Genomic DNA, 18,801 nt, shown 5'->3' with positions numbered 1-18,801 from the left:
CTTTTCTCTTTTAGTTTGAATTGGCTGTGAGTACATGTAACAGTCCATATGTTCTACTTCCGTGGGTCTCTTAAACAAAAGGAATGTCCCTCACTCAAGGACCACCTTGGTTTCCTGCCTAAGCCTCTGCTAATTAAAATTAAGTATTATTTTCAGGAACAGGAAATGTGGATGGATCCTATTCTTTCCAGATACAGAGAAATGTCATACCGTACATAGTGACTAAACAATTACTTTCAAAAATGACTACAATAAAAAGTAAATAGATCTCACAGATTGAATGAACCTTCTCTTAGAAGAAAGCTTTGGATCTGAATTTATCATCCCTCTGAATAGAATATTTGCATTAACTATTATATTACACCACGCTAAAAGACAAACACATTATTTCACCTCTTCTTTGAGTACCCACATATTTGACAGAGTGTCCCCAGGCAACTGCTGACTGAATCCTAAGATATGTTTTCCTTCTCTCTAAGAGAAGTTTGCAGCCATCTCTCTCCCCTCATATATTACTCGACTACTGATCTTTTATCTGGTCCAAACTACTATCTTTTCCCCATTCAAATCCCTCTTTAATGCTTGCTCTACATTCAAAAAAATTGCATTTGAATAATTAAATTAATTTTAATTCAATCTAGTTAATCCAATGCAAGCCTCCTAGTGAAGACACACATAAACAAATTTAATTCTGGCTTAAATTAGTTTATCTTAATTTTGTAATTTCCTGATGCAAGCTAAATTGATTTATATTCAATCCAGTTAAACTGATGAAAACCCCTCATGTAAACTCCTAAAACCGGTTTAACTCTGGTTTAAATCAGGTTAGTGTAAATTACTAAATTAAGATAAACAGATTAAGCAAGTGGTGAACTAGTTTAAGTGCATCTACATTAGGGGTTTGCACCAGTTTAGCTAGACTGATTATAAATCAAAGTAATTAACCAATGCAACTTTTCTAATGTAGACAGATTTACTTCTTCCTCAATATGTTTAAGAAGTCAGTCAATTATTATTATTATTATTAAAATCTCAGTAATTAAACCATCCAGAAATGCACATGCCTAAAAACTGAGTAATAACATAATCTCACCAATGTAATTTTTATTCACTACCCTCCTATCCCATGATTTATAGTTTCCTATTTGCTCTTGTCTCATCACCTCTCAAATTCAATTGTTAGATCCTCAAGGCATAAACTGCATTTTTTTGTTTGCCCTGTAAAACATTTAACATGTTCCTGGGCACTGTAAAAATAAACAAAAACAATTCCTGACTCACAATCATTATTTTAAGACCAATTTTCTGAAAACAAGATTTATTTAATTTAGAAAATATACATTAGATTTAAAATCAGGGTGAATGCATCAATTCTGGGTAATGGACTCATTAGGAAGGCCACATTTTTGGAAACCAAAATTTTTTATCCAAAAGCTGATAAAACCAATAAATGGTTTGGACACAAACTGTTTTTGTATTTTAATTTCCAGACGAAAAACCAATTTTTTTTTTTTTTGAGGAAAGAAGCCACTTCCCATGAAAATTTCTATTTAATAGAAAATCCATATTTCCATCAGAAAAAAGTTTAAATGGAAAATTTTCAACCAGCCCTAGTAGTGCACTTCCAGAAAACGTTTTTGAATAAACATTTGGGCTAGTATCTGTGAAATATTTGACATTCACAAACATTTTCATGACTAAATCAGTGACTGTCTTGATAGTTGCAGATGGGGAATATGAGCCAACAAATAGCAGAGCAAATCTACCATATTAAATCACTGCCGTATTTAGATAAGACCTCTTGTAACTTTGTCTGCAGACAGACTAATACATGTCATAATTAGAGACGTTTTAGTGATTAAACCATTGAGTTAATTAGGACAGAGTGAAAGAGAAAGAAACTGAATAATTATCATCACTTCCCAGCAATTGTCATCAGAACTAGAGTGTGCCATGTAACATGTTATAAAATTTGCTGTAAGAAAGGTCCAGATTTGATTAATTAGGCAGAACCGAAAAGTTTCCATGCAGCTACAAGACATTCATGTTGCTATCACGCCCGAGAAACGTTCAAAATCTGAGCAGAGTATTAGAATATCATATTTCAAATGTTACATCATTTAACTACAAGTGCTTGGCACTTATGTCATTTGGCACTTATGTAACACATTTGGGTCCTGATTCACCATCAGCTTGCATCTTTCAGAGTCATTAATGCTTGTGCAATGTAAAGGGCAACAACTGGCCACCCTGGATGCTGTTTTTCAAATTGCTGCCTCTGCCCTAGCACCACCACTCCTCCCCTCTCCATCACACTAACCAGGCTCTGAGACCTTAAAAGTTATCCCCATATCCACAGCAATGACTTGGAACAATGTATCTCAAAGGTACTTTTGAGGATGGTGTTGCCTCAGTAAGCATACAGACACACACACCGGTTACAGGGCTAGTACTGAAAACCATTGCACCATTGCACCTCTGGTCTAGCCACTTCTTTCGCAGCTCTCTGGGAGAAAGAGGATGACTGCCACTTCAAATGGACTCCTTAGTCCCCTCCAAGACACACACCAGCCACTGCACAAGAGTATCTCCTGCCCAGCTGCCCCATTCCTCCAATATCTTTCTGAATTGACAGTTTACATCCATTTCTACTGGAGTAGATGAGTTCACCAGGTTAGGGTTGCCATTGGACAAATTCCTGGAGATGTCATCACATGACATAATCCTTAATTAAAGATTAATCTTGAATTCCTGGAGACTCTAGGACAATCCTGGAGGTTTGGCAACCCTACACAAGTTGCAAGGCCATGGAAAATCAAGTCCAATACCTAACTATCCCAAAGCACTTTACAAAGGTGGCAAATACCATTGTCCCTAGAGAGGAACTGAAGACTCTGAGAAGGTAGGGTTAAAATTGGAAAACTTGAGTCACTAAAGTTCAGTGTCTAAATCAACATGGCCTGTTCAGAGGCTGCTGTTCCTGTTAATTTCAGTGCAAGTCATGGGTGCTCAGCGCCTCTGAAAATTAGGCCACTTTATTTGAAGTGCTTAGCACAGTCCACTCCTGTTGGCAACTTTTCGCCTTAACTTCTCTCTGTCCTAGTTTCCTACTTAAAGATAATACTTTGGTTGTTTTATGGTACAGTTTTAGGGAATTGATTTTTCTGTAGTCTAAATGGCTGTAAACCAGCATACAGAGTCATCACCCCAAGAGGGGAAAATAAAGGCTCAGTTACAGGTCTCTTCAGGGCTTGCTGTAGTTCCAAAACACAAACTCAAAACCAGAACCAATCAGCTCAAGCTACTGGGCGATAATTACCCAAGGCCTTTCCAGCTTTGAGAAGAGAGAGGACACAGTATTACCCTGTGATCCACAGATTGTGAGGTCATGTCAAGGTTTTTTCCCCCACTTTGAACTTTAGGGTACAAAAAGTGGGGACCTGCATGAACACTTTTAAGCTTAATTACTAGCTTAAATCTTGTACGCTGCCACCAACCAGAATTTAGTGATTGGCACATTTTCTGTTCCCCCAAAACCTTCCCTGGGGAACCCAGACCCAAACCCCTTGGGTCTTAAAACAAGGAGAAATTAACCATCCCCCTCCTTTTCCCTCCAGACTTTCCCCTCCCTGGGTTGCCTTGAGAGGCTTCACACCGATCCAAACTCCTTGGATCTTAAAACAAAGAGGAATTAACCATCTCCCCCTCTCCCCCCACCCAATTCCTTTGGGTTTTTAAACAAGGAAAAATCAATAGGTTCATAAAAAGAACTTTTAATTAAAGAAAAGAAAAAAGTAAAAGTACTCTCTGTAAAATCAGGAGGGAAATGCTTTCAGGTAATCTCAGATCATATAGACCAGAGGGACCCCCCCGGAGCCTTTAGATTCAGTTATGAGCAAACAGAGTAAAAATCCTTCCAGCAAAAAGAACATTTTACAAGTTGAAGAAAACAACTAAGGACTAATCCGCCTTGCCTGGCTATTACTTACAATTTTGAAACATGAACGACTGATTCAGAAAGATTGGGAAAACCTGGAATGATGTCCAGTCCCTCTCAGTCCCGAGAGCGAACAACGAACAAAACAAAAAGCACAAACAAAGACTTCCCTCCACCAAGATTTGAAAGTATCTTGTCCCCCTATTGGTTTTCTGGTCAGGTGTCAGCCAGGTTTACTGAGCTTCTTAACCCTTTACAGGTAAAAGAGACATTAACCCTTAACCATCTATTTATGACAGACCAGAAGGAACCATCAGATCATCCAAGCTTATCTATAACACACAGACCATAGAATTTTATCCAGTTCCTCTTATTGAGCCTCAAACTTGTGCTTGGTTAATGTATATCTTCTATAGCCCATGTCTTTGATAGTTTCCTTTTACCTTTTCTTTTTATAACTCATTCCAGGTCAGCCATGTAATAGGCACAAATCTGGTAATCTCTTATTTGTCAGCCAACCTCTACACTTCATCGCAGGTGCCTGACTTTAGGCACTCCAATTTGAACATTTTGGCCAACACTTTTACTTAAGTGAGGATACACCAGATGGGCTGCCAGGGAGCTGGAGATCTTGGGGAACCTGGGAGTTTTGGTTTGGGTTTTCCCAACGGAAAGATCAAAACGTCTGGAAACATTGAAAAATTTCATGTTCTAATCTAGTCTAGTCTATATGTATTTTTATACCATTCTTGTCATCATAGTATCTGAGTACCTTCCAAAGGCAATAACTTAAGCAACGTATTTTGTGGAAGCTGAATTTCTGATGGAATGGTTTTCCAGCAGAAAATTCCTCACTGGCTCTCTTTGTCAGACCAAAGAATCTGGAACATATTGTAAAGATAATTCAATGTCCATTAATCCCCATGAGGGAAGTATTACAATCCCCATTTACAGACTGAGCCATAGAAAGGTTAGCTAAGCCATAGAAGGTTAACAAATAGAGTACTCTAATTTGGCAAAGACCTAACAAGATCTAGTGGCTGGAAGTTGAAGCTAGACAAATTTAAGCTCAAAATAAGGTACAAATCTTTTAGCAGTGAGGGCAATTAACTGTCGGAAAAGTATTTCCAGTGGATGTAAATAATGGATATGTTGGATTCTTCATCACCTGAAATCTTGGAATGGATGTTTTTCTAATTGATATGCTCTAGTTCAAGCACAAGTTACTGAGTTTGATGCAGGGATTTCAGCATGAATAACTATGCTCTGTGTTATTCAGGATGTCAGTCTAGATGATTAAAATGGTTCCTTTTGGCATTAAAATCTTTGAAAGTGATTTAATTAAGATCCTCCACCCCCACCCCATGAGTCTGGAGCAGAGCCAGGAATAGAACCCAGATTTTCTGATTAGCAGTTCCAACTGTAATCACTTGACTGTACTAATGTAGCTATGTCTGAGCTACTAGCTCCTTTATGTAAGTAGTTCCTCATATCTGGTCCCATACATATTACCAAATTGTGACAGTCTATACCCTATGTTCACCACTCTTACAAGACAATGATCAATTGTGTACAAAGTATGCCTTGTGAGGTATAATTTGAAAACTCATAATTCACTGACCATTATTGCCCTGATAAAATGTGTGTAGCAACATTGTATGTAAAGTTATAAGATTCTACTGTATGACATTGCTGAGACATGCTCCCAAGTTAGAAAAGGAGGCACAAACTCGTTCATCAGAGACAAAAGGCAAACTGACACCTCAGCCAGGTGTCAACAAAATCAGATGGGCAATCACCTGGGTAAGCAACTATTCTTTAGCAGGAAGAAGAGCGTAGGTGAGAAATGTACATGTTGGCAAGTAAAAAGCTGGGGATTCTCATTCAAAACAGATTTACTGTTGCCAGAACCCAGCTGGAGATGATTTTCAAAGAAAATAAATGCTATAAAAAGGGAGAACAGAGGACACAATTCATCTCTCTTCCTTCAGCTCTACTCATGGCATCAACAACATTTGAAAGACAAAGAGCATAATTGAACTGGACAAGTGATCCTGGTTGAGAGATCCAGCCAGACTGTTGTGAGCATTCAATGAGAAAAAACTTTTTGCTTCAAGTCCACTTAGGTCTAAGTCTACACTACCACTAATGTTGGCAAAACTTATGTTGCTCAGGGATGTGAAAAAAAACACCCTCCCTCAGCGACATAAGTTTCACCAGCATCAGTGGTAGTGTGCACACCATTATGTTAGTGGAAGAGCGTCTCCCACTGACATAGCTACCACCACTTGTTGGAAGTTTTTTAATTATGTTGATGGGAGAGCTCTCTCTGGTTGGCATAGAGTGGCTACACTAGAGATCTTACAGCAGCGCATCAGTACAGCTAGTGTAGACATAGCCTAAGCTTGTTAAGTTAGGTATTAGTTAGCATTTTACCTTTTATTTCTTTGTAATCAATTCTGACTTTTATGCCTCATTGCTTGTCATCACTTAAAATCTATCTTTCTGTAGTTACTAAACTTATTTTACTGTTTTATCTACACCGGTGTGTGTTTGGGAACTTCCATTTGAGTTAACAAGGTGTGTGCATGTCATTAATAAAATGATGAACTTTCTGTGAGACAGTATTGTCCAGGAGGGTGCTGGGCAGAAAAAGACACACATTTCCAGGGACAAGTCTCAGACTTGGAGTTTGCTTGTGTTGCTCTGTAATATAATTCAGGTGTGGCTGGCTAGCAGCTCTCATGTCCTTCAGTTGGGAGTGATTTTGCACGCTTGAGGCTTTTGCATGAACAAGCCCGGAATAGCTGCTCTCATAGCACAACAGTGTAAAAGGCCCTTCAGGTTGGAGAATTGAAGGGACACAGCTATTCAGCAGTCCAGATTGTACCCTGGGGAATGTCACACAAATGGATCCCTTTTTAACTGTAAAGGCATGATGAATCCCTTTGTTGCACCGAATACTCTAATTTTTTATGCCATATGCAGTAAAATGCTTTAAACCAGATTAAATCTTTAATACTAGAAATTGAGAGCTTTTTAATTAAATTTTGCTGGTCAATGGAAAATATTATTCAGTCTATGGAGTTCTGAGCAAGAGGAACTCTTCACTCATTATAAAGATTAATCTAACAAGATTGTCAGGAAATCATGATCTTCTCAAAAAGAACCTCTAAATATATCTATGACTTCTGTGAAACTGCTGCAAGATAATGTTATTGTTAACAGAGTCCAGATAATCATTTGCTGTGAGTAAGGATTACAGTGCAATGCGTGACAAAATATAATGAGCAATTTTGATCTACTTGTCAACATTTCTACAAAGAGACCAAACTACTCCCCAGCGTATTCATACAGCAGAGGTCCTCGATTTATGAATTGGAAGTAATGAATATTGACCTCACTCTCAACAAGAAGCGTAGCACTAAATGCTTGGACGAACTATTGATCCCTTTTCAACATTCAGGGAAATTAGGTACATTGCAGCAGCCAGAAAAGTTCTAATGATGGGAGAAATTGCATGCTAAATGGGAGGAATCAGCTACAGGAAAAAATCTGTGGAAAAGAGGTTGATATAGCAATTAGGAGAGGTGTTGATGGAACAGGAGTGGCAGTCCCTCTGGGAGCCTCACAAAAATTAGTGAGGAATGTGGAGCAATTTGAGTGGATAAGGCAGGGATATGTTAGAGACATGGCCTTACTACAAACTACAAAGGCTGGAAAGGTGGCTGAGAAAGGTGCTGGAGACTGCACATGACTATAAACAACAGAAGCAAGGGGAGGGGTTTATTGGGTAAAAAGAAGTGATGCCCAGTTAGGAGGAAGAGGAGAAGGAGATTTGGCCAGAAGCGAACAGGTAAAACCGTAGAATCTGCAACACAGTGAGAGAGCTGCAAATTTTTGACACACAGTGTCAGCACTTCAGATTAAAAGGTTTAATAAATAATGGAAATGACCAAAATGACCAGGTAAGTTTCCCAGTCTGACTGCTGCATTTTGGAACAAACTCACTGTCAAGATGTCCTGCGGTGGCTCAAGAGCGTGAGTACCAACTTCAGGCCACACTGTTAAAAACTGGGGCACAAACCCCAAACTGGTGGGGAGTACTATACTCAGATTTCACCAACCAATTATCAAGTGTAAACTCCTCAGGCACTAAAACAGCCTTAACGTGGAGTCACAGACAGTCCCTTGGGGTACTCCGATCTGTCTTTCCAACCAGGCAAGCTTACTTTTGTGATACATGGTCCCTTATACCAAGCATCACAGCAATATTCAGGTTATTCCCAGGCCCAAAGGACCAATCGTTTACCCCAGTCAATTGTGCTTAAGATCTCACATCAAAGACCATGCTTCTAGCTAGTATCTAAAGATTTACTCCATAGAAGAAGGAAACAGGAGAGTTATTTAGAAGGTTAAAGCAGGTAAACATATATACACACAAATGAGTTCCAAACTTAAGTTTCAAAAAGTAAAAGACACTTCTATAATAAGCACACTCTATATGTCCTTAAGGACAAACTCAGGTTAAGCACTAAGGATCCTTTGCTTATGTCAGGAAGTCCTTGTCTCCCAGAGTCCAAGCAGCATAAAAATAAAGTTCTTCCTTGTTAGGGGATTTATATCCTTCCTCTTTTCTGCTTTGAACTGCAAACTCAGCTAATAGAAGGAATTCATTTGCATGATTCATCTTCATTGTGGGGGCAAGTAGACAATGAAGTCTTTTGTCTCTGTAATGTTCCACTCTAGTCTGCCTGGTGTCGATGGGCCTTCCTTGTCCCCAACCCGCTCCATCTCTTCCCCTGAGGCCCTGTCCCCACTCCCTCTTATCCCCCGAGGCTCCACCTCCTGCTTGTTCCTCCCCACCCCTGACCTCCGTCACTCACCCTTAAGGCAGGTAATAGGATGGGGCCATTGCCCTATGTTCCCCCATTCCGTTCTGGCAACCCTGCATGCAGCAACTTACAAGCATTCAATAGTCTAAACACTAAACACATTCTTATAATTCTAATACCTATTTTTAGCAATACTAACCCATGAGTGAGCCAGACTTATTTCAGTGACGTATTTGTCAGTATTGAAATGAGGTGTGGGGTCCTCGGCCTGAACTGGCACCTGGTTGCCAGTGTCACACTCACTAGCTTCCCATTGAGGTCTTATCTAACCAGTTCTTGGAGTCTGCACCAATGATGTCTCTTGTCTTATCAGAAACATCTCAAGTTCTGACACTGCCCATTTCCTCTAATTGTAAATCTAGTTAAAAGATTTCCTTCTTTACTCTCAGGCTATTTCTTATTCCTTCTTTCTTGTGACAGTGAATAATTCCTTTCTTTTCTTCAGTGCATACTATAATCATGTCCTGCTCTAATCTTTTCTATACATTTAGCTCCTTCAGTCTCTCTAATCATAAGCATTGTTCTGTTTAGGATAAAAGTGTGTGCAAGGTTAGCTTTCTCAAATCATCCTCCAATGTCTATGAGATTTTTGTTACTCTGTGTGTGTGTGTGTGTGTGTGTGCGCGCGTGTGTGTGTGTGACTTCCCACCCCGCCGTTTTCCAAGTTTCTGGTTTCTGTGCTGTGGGACTACAACTATTTATGATTTTCCAAATGCAGTCGCATCAAAGACATGGTTACAGGATCTATGAGGAAGTATCAGCCCCCTGCTCCAGATGTCAACACTCAGGCACCCTCAGCTTAAGGAAAACCTGGGCTACCAGCAAGATTTAGTCCACCAGAGGCCTAGAAAGGACAGGAGGTGACACAAATCTACAGAATGCCAGTAAGCCAATTAAGAAGGCTTGCCTGCTTCCTCTGACAATAGCACTGGGTGAGACCAAAGCAAGAATGAGCTCCTCACTGCTAACCCAGAACCCCTGTGCCAGGTCAGGTCTTGGGCTTAAAGCATTGCAACTATCTCTTATGTCTTTTATGATTGTTTGTTTGTCTGTTTATAGGCCTGGACATCCAGATTCTGATTTGGTTATTGTTTAACCTTGTAAGGACTGTCCGCTGATCTTATGGCCTGCTCTGGACTGACTGCCAAACTTGTAAACTGCAGCAGGACGTGCCTCCAAGGCCACACCCCAATACAAGGAGTGCAACAGAAATGTATGGAACCACTTACCTGACAAATATCAGAGGGGTAGCCATGTTAGTCTGGCTCTGTAAAAGCAGCAAAGAGTTCTGTGGCACCTTATAGACTAACCAATGTATTGGAGCATGAGTTTTCATGGGTAAATACCCACTTCGTCGGATGCATACAGACAAAGTTTACCAGACGAACTTCTTTTACACCGTATGAGTTGTAGTGCTTTTCACATTTAATTTATGGTACTGGCTTTTAAAATATTTTTTATCCTGCATTAATTAGTATTCATTATTCAACAGAAAATTTTTGACTCCCTACTATTAAATCTAGGTCTTGCTGCTTTCCAGAGCGCTGTCCTCTAATTTGCATCTGCACTTTTTATTTCCTCTTCCTGAGTATAAGGCTGTAGATTAGGGCTTCTCAAACCTTTCCATAGCGTTGACTATTACTAGAAAATGGTCTGACCTCTCCTCCCATTAATTATTATATGAACCATCTCTCCTCCAATGAAGAATTCTGACTGAAAAGTGATAGTACTATATAGTTAAGGTTACGCTTTGGTCACGGAGGTCACAAATTCCATGACTTTAAGAGAGCTCCGTGACTTCTTTGGCTCCAGCTTTAGCCCCCAGCAGTGGGGCTCCAGCTTTGGCTTCAGCCCCGCCTCGACCATACCCTGACCATACCCTGATTTTGTACATTTTTACCATGACTGCTGTCTGAATTTTGCCTAATTTTACTCTGACAAAATCGTATCCATAGATATAGTTCAATGTCATTTTAAAAAGACTTTTAAGAAACCTGGGAAAAAACTGAAATCTGTAAAAAATATAATAAAAATAAAATCCTTACAAACCGGCTTTTATCTATTCCTTACCGTCTCTTTTTTCTTATATTGTTTTTCTCTTAAGGTTTCAGCTCTTTCACCAATAGTGCCTGAAGCACAAACAATATTGAGTACTTTGCACAGAATGATCCTGTTTTCTGTAAAAAGCTAATATATTGTACTTTTCAGAGAAGCATTCTTAAGTACTTTTATAATCTGAGTGACTAAAGGTTTGCTCCTACAAACCATTACTCAGAGGAATCCTTATTCACGGAGCTGTCCCTTTTGCTTCAGCTAAATTAAGGAGCAAGCCCTTAACTGATCAAACTGAAAGATCTTCACATTTGAGTCTCAGGACTCACAACTGCCAAGAAGCTTTGTGACATATGCATTGGGACTGAAAAGAAGTGTGACAGATTGGCCAACGAACATGATGTCCTCCAGAAAAACTGCACTTCTGATTTGACAGCCCAGCTGCATGAACTTTACTGACATGCCAGCTTCTGTTCTTTTACAATGTTGCTATTAGAGATGGGTTGACACAGTAATATCTGGATGCAGATGTCACCAGAATTAGAATTTGGGGCTCATTTTTTTCTCTATCCACTCTCAGCTGTATGGATACTGATTTTGTATCCAACATCTGTACCGAAGACGCAGAAATCTTCTTGGAAGGTTTCTGCCATTTCCCTATGAATTTTGAAAGGACTTCTGGGATTTGATATTCCAGTGAGCAGCGCTAGCATTGCAGGGCTAACTGCGTCACTCCCAGCTGTAAAGGCTGAGGGAAGCTTGTGACAGCTACTACACGCTGGAAGATCCTTATTGTACCCACGCAGAGTTACTCGCATTTTACGATGGAGTACGTTATTGCAGAATGAGACCCAATAGCTGCAAGAGAGGTGTGACCTGTCCCGCTCGTCTAAATGGGCAGCTGACTCTGACGTCTAACAAAGATAATTAAGATATCTATCAACATCGTTAATGCATTCACTGTTGATGATTCACATATGATGCGATTGTGAGCAGCATTGAGTGCAGTGCCAGCGTTTTTTGATCTTTCCCAACCTAGCCCCTGTGGGGTGAAAAGAACTACATACGTGTAACGATCAACTAGGCCAGGGGCAGGCAAACGTTGGCCTGAGGGCCGCATCAGGTTTTGTAAATTGTATGGAGGGCCGGTTAGGGGAGGGGGTTGTGGCCCGGCTCCCACCTCCTATCTGCCCCCCTCCCCCCGGGATTCCTGCCCCATCAACCCCTCATTCCCTGACGGTCCCTCTGCGACCTCTGCCCCATCCACATCCCCCCGCACCTTGCCCCTGACTGCCCCTGGAACCCCTGCCCCTGACTGCCCCCGGCTGCCCCATCCAACCCTCTCTCATTCCTGACTGCCCCCCCCAAGACCCCTGCCCCCATTCAACCCCCTACTTCCCCCCTGATCACCATCCACACCCCTGAACCCTGACCACTACTCTGAATTCCCCTGCCCTCTATCCAACCCCCCTCCACAGCTCCCTGCCCCCTTACTGTGCTGCCTGTAGCACCGGTAGCTGGCAGCGCTAGAGCCGCACCACCTGGTTGGAGCTGGCCACATTGCCACCGTCGCCATGCAGCACAGAGCATTGGGCCAGGCTGGGCTCTGCAGCTGCACTGTCCCAGGAGCTCACAGACCTGCTGCCCAGAGCATTGTGCCAGCAGCGGGGGCGAAAGAGCTGAGGCTGCGGGTGAGGGGGAACAGTGTGGGAGGGGCTGGAGGCTAGCCTCCTGGGCCAGGAGCTCGGGGGACGGGCAGGACGGTCCCGCAGGCCACATCCGGCCTGTGGGATTTTTGTCCACCCCTGGACTAGGCTCTAGTCAGTCAACGCTTTAAATAAATGAATTCTTGCATGCTGACCTTTTCTAGAAATACAAGTATATCAAGTACAATACAAGTGAGTCATGTTGTATCCTTCCTTCCTCCTCTCAGCCACACCCCAAATTGATAGTGTAGGCAGACAGTGACTAATATTTCAGACTGAAAGATAATCCAGCCACAATGATTTCAAGTCAGATATACCCCATACCTGCTAAGCACCTACTCCAGTTTCCCTGCATTCCCTTTTCACTCCCTTCCTGCTCCCCTTGAATATTTCTCTCAGGCTTGGCCATAAACCTGTTTCAAACAAGGCATAAAATCTATTATTCTCTTGCTTAAGAGCTAGCATACTCTTCTCTCTCCCTCTCCGTTCTCACATGGGGAGCAAACGGTTCAGTTTTCTTTGTCCCAGAGCATCTGGATGCTTTTAATGAGCCAAGTGGAACATGCCTATATTCCTGCTCTGGGACTGGGATTCCACACTCAACATCATGCAAGCAGCCTCATAACAAAGCACCACATTATTTTTTTTCTATTCCAAAGCTCAGGGGCATACTCAGATGGCTTCAGCGTGCTCACATTCATCCTAGTCCATCTTGAAGGAAAACAACTGCACACTAGGGCATCGGCACCACTATTCAGTCCTTTTGATTATCTATGTTCCCATGAGCAATATAGTGCTAACAGTGTGAGCTCAGGGAAGAGCATATCAATGTGTACTGTGCATTTTGAGTCACTGTTTCCTTGTCCTCTTGGGACTTCTCTTCATACTCCTCCTTTTCGATATACTGTGATTATTTTGCATGGGCACACTGGGATAGCCTCATGAGATACAGATCTCATTTTCAGGAAGCTGCCTGAGGGCATCAACAGTTGTATAATGTTACACAAGCATAAATAAGTTCAACACGACAATATAATGCCAGGACATTTAGCAGTCAATATTTCAGTCCATTTATACACTGACAAGACTGCTTCAAAATGATCACCATCCCTTGCAACGCACCTTTTGAGATCCATGGGTCCTACACATGCCTATCACAAGATATGGTATACATCATCCAGTGCACTAAATGTACCAGTAACCACTATATGACAATCACTATGCTCTTGAATGAACTCACACAGGAAAATGATAAAAGACAAAAACACCATATAACCTGTGGGTGAACACCTTTCACAAAGTGATCACTTTATATTTCACCTATCAGTCCTCTTCCTCAAACGAAACCTGAAGATAAGACTGGGAGCTTAATTCATAACTTTGCTAGAAACTAAAAATCTGGGTCTTAATAAAGACATTGGATTTATTTCTTATTACAACAATCTATAACTCACTAGCCCCTCTTTTTTATCCTGTGACTACAGGAGTGTTAGTTGGCCACTCCAGCTTGAATGGTTCTTACAATACGTACTAACTACTTCTTCAGCCTCTTATTTAGCTGTGACACTCTGGGGGCTTGTCTACATTACCAAGTTTTATTGACAAAACAAAAGTCAACACCCAAAAGTCGACAAAACAGAAGTCGGCAAAGAGTGTCCACGCTTGCTCCCTCTGTCGACAGATCATGTCCACACTGGGGACACCGTCATGCAATGCACCGTGGGTATGTATCTCACAGAGCAGTGTTGTGGGAAGGACGAGCTGATCACTGCACATCTTGCAATTCTCTCCGAGTTGTCCCACAGCCCCCTCTGTGAGCTCTCTGTGCTGATAAATGGCAAAGCAGCACAGCAGTCTGTCCCCTTCCCCCTGCTGCAGCAGTCTGCCTGTATTCCTAGCAGGGCAGAACAGTAGCATTCCAATGATTTGCTCTTTGTTTGTTCCCCAAACAGAGTAGCACACAGGTACTTCCCGGAGCTTTGAAAGGGGAGGGGCACATGCCTGCAAGGCAGCAGAGATCAAAACACTGAACAGAGCAAGCGGAGCAGGGCATTGTGGGATACTGGCGAAGCCAGTTCTCTCAACAAAACAATCAGCAGTGCCCACATTGGGTCTTTGTTGACAATAAAAGGAGGGGAAAAGCCAAATGTCTCTTGTAGGGGTGGACATTTTTTTTCGCTAAAACTAGGTATTTTTCAGACAGAAGTCCCATTGTAGTGAGTACGCTCTTGCTGCTCTTTCGCCAAAAGACAGTTTTTGGCAACAAACTTGCCAGTGTAGACAAGCCCTTTAGTACCTTTCTCAGAACCGAAGAATAGCTCTGTGTAGCTTGAAAGCATCTCTCTCTCACCAACAGAACTTGGTTCAAAAAAAATATTACCTCACCCACTTTTTCTCTCTAATATCCTGGGACCGACACAGCGACAACACCACTGCATTCTTCAAATTTAGGTATAAATGTTTCTTAATGAGAGTGACTATTTCAGAGGAACAGTAACCAATCAGGAACTACAGCTGTTGCATCTGCCAAATGCACACATGCAGCCTGCCTTTCACTGCAGTGTTAACTCTAGGCACTGAGCAAAGTGAATATACAGTAAATGTGAGGATGTCAAGTGAAGAATACAATGGGCCAAATTCACACGTGGTGTCATTCCACTGAGGTAAGCAGAGTTACACAGATATGAATATGACTCACTCTGTCTTTTCCTCTCACTGACTTGTATTTTTTGGAATGTGTGATTCTGCCTGATATCTAGCTTTTGTTTGTTTGTTTGTTTGTTTTTGTGGTCTAATGTCTTCTGCATGAACCGCCAGGTACTATGAGACTGTAAACTTCTGAATTGTAAAATATTCACAGCATACACCAAGATTAGTAATACTAGTGATTACAGCTATGTAAATTATGGATTTTTAAATTGACTGAAAATCCAAAAAAAAAAAAAAAAAAGTCACACACAAAAATGTTACTTCAGATCAAAACAAAAGTGATTCTTTTTTAAACTTCCAGCTAATCAAAAAGTTGAAAAAAATGTCATTTCAAAATGTCAAACAAAATGTTTCATTTGAGCTGAAACAAAATGTTACAGTTTATTTTGAAGCACTTTTAATGTTTTTGATTGTTTTTAAATAAAATTAAGGGCATTTTTAAATGAAAAGCAGTTTTGAAGCAAAAAATTTACATGCTTAATTAAAAAAATTTTGAAATGAAACTTTTGAAATTTTTTATAATTTTTTTCAGGTGTTTTTTCCAATGGAAAATATTCAGTGAAACTGATACAAATTCTCAACATGTTTTGGGGTTACTGAATCTGCATTTTCACAAAGTTATAGTAAAAAAATTTCACCCATCTTTATGGATGATGATGTAGCAATACCTGACTGTACTCCTTCAATGCTCATCTGCATCTTAAAAATGGAAAAGTAGTTTCAGTCCTACAAGGACAGAAAAGATTTCAGAAAGAAACACTATGTGATAGCTACATTTTCACGTCTCCCTTGCAATTTTATTCAGTTATTGCTGAAAAAAAGTATGAGGTAAAGCAGCAGAAATAGGTACTAAATCAGCAAATTAATTCAGCTATCAAACATTTTAATTGAATTTGAAATGAAAACGCCCAGAAAATTACAGACATAAAACATGCAGTCAACAGGAACAGTGATCAAACTGCACTGTATCTCCTACAAGTTTTCATGTCAACATTTACCTTTTCCCTTGCTGTGTGTACTTTTAATATCAATGACAAATAAAATACATTCCAAGCAAATCCATTCGGAGGGGAGAAACATATCTGAATGACAAACCGGAGTAGCTGGGCTCCCAATGGAATGATGGGTGGAATCCTACCACTGTCCACTCTATTGCTACAACATTCAGGAATTAAATTTCACCAATTATGATGTGCACATTTTAATAAAAAGTTAACTGAGGCATAGACAGACACATTGGCCTGCTCGTGGGAACACAGCATAATTTCATAGCAGAATTGGGAATAGAACTCAGCACTTTCAAGGTGCAGGTCCATGCTGTAACTATTAGCGACCACTACTTCTCTGCAGGCAACACAACAGTGTGCTTCTCCCCATCCTCCAGTACCTTGTTTAACTTGCCTCATCCTTGAGCTAGAGAGAACACCCCTAAAAGTGAGTGTATAGTTACATCGTCTTGACTAGGGCCCTACCAAATCCATAGCCATGAAAAATGCATCCCGGACCATAAAATCTAGTCTCCCCCTGTGAAATTGGGTCTTTTGTGTGCTTTTATCTGTTACTATACAGATTTAAGAGGGGGAGACCACCATTTCTCAAATTGTGGATCCTGACCCAAAAGGGAGTTGCAGGGGCGTCACAAAGTTAGTTTAGGGGGGGTCACAGTATTGCCAGCCTTACTTCTGCACTGCATTCAGAGTTGGGCAGCTGGAGAGTGGTGGTTGTTGGCCAGGCACTCAGCTTTGAAGGCAGCGCCCGCCAACAGTAGCACAGAAGTAAGCGTGGCAATACTATACTGTGCCACACTTACTTTGGTGATGCTTCCTTCAGAGCTGAGCAGCTGGAGAGTGGCGGCTGCTTACTGAGGGCTCAGCTTTGCAGGCAGCAGTGCAGAAGTAAGGGTGGCAACAACATAGCAGGCCATCCTTACTTCTGCATTGCTGCTGGCAGTGTCTCAGTTTCAAAGCTGAGTTCCTGGCCAGCAGCCACTGCTCTCCAGCTGCCCAGCTCGGAAGGCAGTAGCACAAAAGTCAGGGTAGCAGTACTGCAACCCCCGCCCTACGATAACCTTGTGACTACAATAGCCTTAAGCTATGGGGTTTATGGAATACTTCTCTTGAGATTCCAAGTTTGGCTGATAAAGGTCAGAGTGTCCATATAACATATTTAGACTTCTGTAAGGTACTGGACTTGGTAATGCATGATTAAAAAAACTAGAATTATATAAAACCATCATCCATTGAGGGTATTTCTTGCTGGGTCCTGCGGGGATCAGTTCTTAGCCCTATGCTACTTAACTTTTTTATCAATGACCTGAGAGAAAATATAAAACCATTACTGATAAAGCTTGCAGATAAAGATTGTAGGGTAGTAAGTAAGGAAGAGAACAGGTGTCTGTTACAACGCAATCTGTATCACTTGATAAGCTGAGTGCAAGCAAAAAATATATGTTTTAAATATGGCTAAATGTAAAGTTTGACATCTAGAAACAAATAATGTAGGCCAATAATGTGGGACTATATGAAGCAATGATTCTGAAAGACTTGAGGGATAAACAGCTGAATGTGAGCTCCCAGTGCGATGCTGTGGCCAAAGGGCTAGTGTGATCCTTGGCTGTGTAAACAGGGGAATAGTGAGTAGGAGTAGAGGGGTTTTGTTACCTCTGTATTTGACATTAGTGGGACCACTACAGGAATACTGTGTCCAGTTCTGATGGCCAGGATTCAGAAAAGAGCCAGAAGACTGATTAAAGGATTCTAAAACTTGCCTTACAGAGAAAACCTCAAGGAGTTCCATCTATTTAGGTTATCAAAGAGAAGGTTAATGGGTGACTTTATCCCATTCTGTAAATACCTACATGCAGAATAGACATTCAATACTAGAGGACTCTTCAGTCTAGCACACAAAGATATAACAAAATCTAGTAGCTGGAAGTTAAAAAAGTTAGACTAGAAATAAGGATAATATTTAATAGTGAAGGTAATTAACTATTGAACCAACAAAGGTTGTGGTAGATTCTCCATCAGTAGAAATTCTTACATCAAGATTGGATTTTTTTTCTAAAAGATATGCTCTAGTTCAAACAGGAATTAATACAGAGAAGTTCTGTAGCTTGCTATACAGGAGGCCAGACCAGATCATCACAGTCCATTCTGGCTTTATAATCTATGAACTGTCCCTACCAAAATTTTCCACAGGAAGGAGAGTTTGGGGCAGTATTTTGTTATCTAGAAGAAAGGATGCAAATGGGAATCAGATAATCTGTTCTTTTGAGGCAGAGGGCCACCAGGAACCTGGTTATCAGTATAACCACACAATCGTATTTTCATTACCCTCCTCCTCCTCCTTTCCTTTCATTTGTCACTTCTGCCTCAAATTATACTGTAAGCAATTCAAACCCGGGTCTGTCTCATGTCGTGTGTTTGTACAGTGTTTTGTACAACCTAACAAAATATAAATTCGTAATCACTACTCAATTATTAAGAATGTGTTAATATAATAT

The sequence above is a fragment of the Chelonoidis abingdonii genome, chromosome 6, assembly GCF_003597395.2.
Source record: "Chelonoidis abingdonii isolate Lonesome George chromosome 6, CheloAbing_2.0, whole genome shotgun sequence".
NCBI classification, from domain to species: Eukaryota; Metazoa; Chordata; order Testudines; family Testudinidae; genus Chelonoidis; species Chelonoidis abingdonii.
Note: the sequence above shows the minus strand (reverse complement) of the source record.